The sequence below is a fragment of the Ailuropoda melanoleuca genome, chromosome 18 (genome assembly GCF_002007445.2).
Source record: "Ailuropoda melanoleuca isolate Jingjing chromosome 18, ASM200744v2, whole genome shotgun sequence".
Taxonomy (NCBI): Eukaryota; Metazoa; Chordata; class Mammalia; order Carnivora; family Ursidae; genus Ailuropoda; species Ailuropoda melanoleuca.
Window position 1 is genome coordinate 12,994,674 of NC_048235.1, and position 4,985 is coordinate 12,999,658.

The following is a 4,985-nucleotide window of genomic DNA, read 5'->3' on the forward strand; positions in this document are numbered from 1 at the left end:
GAATTTGGGCTAGTACTTTGAGTCACTAGACTAAAGAAGGATGTTCATCTGTACTGTGAGTTTTTTGGAGTGAGGACATCTAAAGCATCTTTAAACTTTAATAGTCAAACACTTTATATATATTTTCCTGGCACTATGAGTCAAACACTTTATATATATTTTCCTGGCACTATGCTGGGCAAACAGTGTTGGGGTAAGAAGTTGAATCATGAAACGATTACATGTGAGTCCTGGAGTATTGCAAAAGAAATAGAAATTTAACTCCAGAAGCAGTGAGGGCAAAGTCATCACCCATCTCAGCAAAACTTTATTAAATTCCAGTAATCCCAGAAGCTGTNACTTTATTAAATTCCAGTAATCCCAGAAGCTGTTCTGTCAACTTTGTTCATCTTTTCCTCTCCCTTCCCACTTCCCAAACTTGTGGGCTATTCTTTCCCACCCAAGGACTCTCTCTTTCCCTGCATTAAGCTTTCCCATTTCTGCAACCCTATACATTGTCACTAAAAGGGAGGAGGAGGAGGAGGGGAAGGCCTTCTTGTACTTGTCTCTGTCATGTATGAATCTAAACGCACGTGTAATGACATCTTCCCAAGAGATGCTATTTTACTTAAAGAGCAATATAAATCCTTGACCTTTCAACACAGAGTTTCTCTAATTTCTCAAAGCCTTTTAGATCAGTACTTTTCAAACTAATGTCTCCCATAGATCCTGTTAAAAGGCAGATTCTAATTCAGTAGTTTCGTGGTGGGGCCCAGGGGCCTGCATTTCTGATTAGCTCCTGTATGATGGCCAAAGCTGCTGGTCCTTAGATCTTCAAGTGGCAGGGTTTAGATAACCTAATTTTTTCTGTAATGCCCGTAGAAATGCTACAGTGGAGTTATTGACATTATTTTCATCGTTGCATCTCTTACTTACAGTCTGGCAACCGAAGAAATCCTCGTTGTCCTATGAATTCACCTCCTCATAGATTTGAAGCCAGCGCTGGAGTTCTTTGGCCAGTGGGTAGTCTGTGAGAGATGGTGCCATGAAAGGCTCTGCCTAAGACAGACAGGCATGTTGGCTGGGAGAGACACTAGTTAGGACATTTCTCTGTGGGCCTTTAATGTATCAAGGATCCAAGGACTATTTAAAAGAATGTTCTGAATAGATTTGTCAGAAGATCCAAGGAGCCTCTGTTTAGAACACTTCTCAAACATCACTGGAGCAAGAGGCCAGAGCAGTGTGAATGATGCTTTTCAGCAGGAGAGATAAGGCAAGAGTCTCAAAGTAATGGGGAGCCACTGGGCTAATCCTCCAGCTGAACCTGCGTATCCTTTCCTACACATATGAACTAAAAAGGGAAGTTGGAGGGTGCATCTTATGGAAGGGACCTTGGGACCCTAGGGGCTGAGGGCTGGGGACTAGGAGTCTGATGTTCAGTGAAGAACAAGACCCAAGAGTCTGTGATCACGCTGCTGGCCAGAGAACATTAGGAGGGGGTGTAAACATCAGCCAGCTGCATTCTTAAACATTATTAGAAATCAAAACAAGTTATAGTGGAAGGACCTCAGAGGCCATCTGGTCCTAAGCCTCCATTTTCAGATAAACTAACATCCAGGAAGTTGGGTGACTTGCTCAAGGTCATAATATTATTGAGGATTTTAGCTGGCTTTTGAACTCATGGTCCTGAGCTCTTTGCAATTGTTTCTCACATCCAGTAACTCTTGTATGTGAAATTACGTATTTAAATTTTTTTCCCAGGAATTAATTCAAACTCTGTTTCTGAAACTACATAGGCAGTGGCCAGGGGAAAAAAATCAGCAAAAAAAGCCATCACCATGTCCCCCAGAGCCTAGCTGTGGCTCCGGTGGACAGCTGCACAGTTTGAGGTGTGCTCAGACTGTTCATACAAGGTGTCTTTCCAATAGAGAACTGATTATATACTGATGAGCAAATTTAATTCCCACAGTCAATAGTAGCATTCCCATTTTATAGACCGAGAAACTGAGACTCAGATTAGGTAAATTGCAGTAAGTTACATACCTGCTGAACTAGGATTCAGACCTGGGCCTGCCTTCTCCCAAATCCTGTACTTCGTCCACCCTCTGCCTGGTCCTTCACCCTGCTGTTCCCCTCTTGAATGTGCCAGGAGCACTGCCCAGAAGCTCTGGGAACAGGACTTTGTTCTCCTAAACCCTGGGAGAAAGGGAATAATCCAGGGACAATGGGACCTAAAGATTGGCTAGTGAAAGAAGCAAAGTACAGGGAGGACAAAGCAAGACAACTGATGGGAGAATGCTTGCTTGGTGCCCAGCATTCATTGTGCAGATTTTCCTCTGCTGTTGTTTCTATGAAGGGATCATTCAAGGTACTTTCCAGCAACTGTTTTAGACTTCTGTTTTGATAAGCTGGAATGATAGTGGTTATGTGGGCAGTGGGAGCCCCCTTTCTCACTTTTCTTTCCTTCTTTCTCTGTCCTGAGACCAGGGGCAATAAGTCACCCATAAACAGACAAAGAACGTGGCAGGCTTGAACAATACCTAGCTTGTTCTACCATTTCTGTGTGGTAACAACTCTTGTCTCCTGCCCTTTAACACCATGGGTTGAGTGCTTTGGGGAAAGGCAGGTATCTACCATACCATGACATCTTTGCTAAACATTGACTATTAAATTAAGGGCTTGTTTGTGTCTGCAGTAAGGTTGTCCATTTGAAAACAGATTTCTATTGGGAGAGATATTTTTCTCAATTTTTTAGTAGGTCAAAAACCAAATTAGATGACCCAGATCATTTTTCCACAGGTAGAGAAAATCACCCTGTCCTTCAGTGACAGCTAAGCTGATCAGGCTGTAATTCTTAGAGAGAAGGATGTTGTGACATGGAAGAAATGGAAAACCCAGAGCCTACCTGCTCTGGAAGTGAGGGGTCAGTTGCAGGAGGAAGGGGAAGAGATAGATTAAGGAAGACAAACTCTGGGGCTTTGGCTTACCTCCTCTCTCAGGACCTGCTTGCGCAGGAAGAGAGGAACTTTGGAAACACCCAGATCACTGAAGGCAGCCTGGAACCCCAGGATCAGTAGTCTGCTTCTCTGGGCAGAGAAGGGGGGTTTCAGGTCCTCAGAGAACTCTAGCCTTCAGCTCAACACCACATCCGAAATGGCGCAAGGTAATGACAAGTGGGTGACAGATAAACCTAAGGCGGGGCCTCTGGATGTCCTGGGCCTGCATGTGGCATACTGGAGTCCCAAGAGTCCCAGGTGCTACAAGAAGGGAACACAGCCATGCTGAGAATGCCATCAGCCAGCAGGGAGCTTGGATTATTTCAGCAAAGCCTGGGTGATTCCAGACATCAAGATCAGAAAAAATGGGCAGGTCCCCAGACCCCCATGGGGGCTGTACCACATCACCCCAAGGGGTTAGATGAGACTGGCAGCCCCTCAGAGGGACCAATGCAGAAAGTATTCCAACCCAGCCACTTGTTGCAACAAACTGGAGTGTGAACAGTGGACACGAAAAGAACCCAGGGGTCTCCTCTGCAGTGAGACCGTACGAGCCAAACACCTCCTCCATACCAGGTGAACAAACTTCACCAATTCATGCCTATTGTCCTGGCATAGTTCTTAACGTGCTCCCTTTCTCTCAGGTGTCCTGAAGTGGTATGACATGAACGGTTGTACAGTAAATACAGAATAATGTGTATATTGTGATTCCATTTATTGATGAGAAAAAAATTCACCTATATGTATAAGGTTCCTTTGTGTCTGTGCATCTGTAGAGGACATGTCTAGAAGGATCTTGCTCACAGTAATTACCTGGGGATTGGGAGGAGACACAGAGACATGGAAAGTTTTTTATATGCATGGCTGCTTATACCAGGCATGTATTTTTACAAATGAAAAAGTAAGTGTCCCTTTTGGAAGATAAATTATAATGGTCCGTCTGTTCAGAATATAGGTATCATCTTGAAGAGGAGCCAGGGAGGACAGTAGAAACTGAAAGCCTGAGCATTTTCTGCTAAAGGGACTGAGCAGTTTTTAAAAAACTGAGACAGTTTATATTATTGCAAACAGACTTAAGTTCACCAAATCATTCTAAACATAGTTTTGTTTGTTTTTCCTCTTACTGAGTGGGTGTGGGCTCGTAAGGAAAATCAGATCCACCAGAGAGAAGTAGAAACATTTGCTATGTCCATCTCAGTAAAGGGTAAGTAGTTTTATGACCATGCTACAGTTGAATTATGACTACTCATCTTGAAAGATTGCTTACTCATTTTTTCTAATAGACAGAAACTATACTCTTCTTCTGCGAGAGCAGGACCTGCTTTGTCATTTTAAGGGTTTCGCTCTGGGTCCACACTGAGGCCTATAACTGGTGGCAGATCTCAAATGATGAGAGAGTAGCAGGTCAAAGTGCTACAGATGGATTACAGAGTATAGTCACGGAGCCCCCAGCCTTCAGGGGGTCAGGTAGGCCTGGGCAGCTGCCACCCCTGTATCCAGTTACTTCCAGTCTGGAGAAGCCTCTCCGTTGACCTCAGTGGCTGCATAAATGTTTGCATGTATGCTATGTGTGTCATGACATGAAAGACTGAGAAGCACTCCTGAGCCCTCTTTCACAGCAAATGAGATCTTGGGAAGTGTTACGGTGTCAATAGGAGCATCATTGTCCCAAAATCTAAAAACATTGTGATAGAAGTTGTCATACGTATTGGCTCTCAAGGACGTTTTTGTTGCTTCATGGCAGCAGGGAGACCTCAGAACCTTCCTCCTGCCCTGTCATCTAGTGGCCACAAAGCTAAACATAAAGGGAGAGCCAGGGTCTACAGAAGTTGGCCGCTGGGGAATCCCTCCAAAACAAACTCTTCTCTGGTGTCCCGCATTGCTCATTTAGGAGGAAGATGTACCTGTGATAAGTCACTCAAACTTAAGACCGTGGAGGGGGAAAGAGAAACTGACCTTTACAGAGTTATGGAGACCCAACAATTTATTGTTCATATATATATATATACA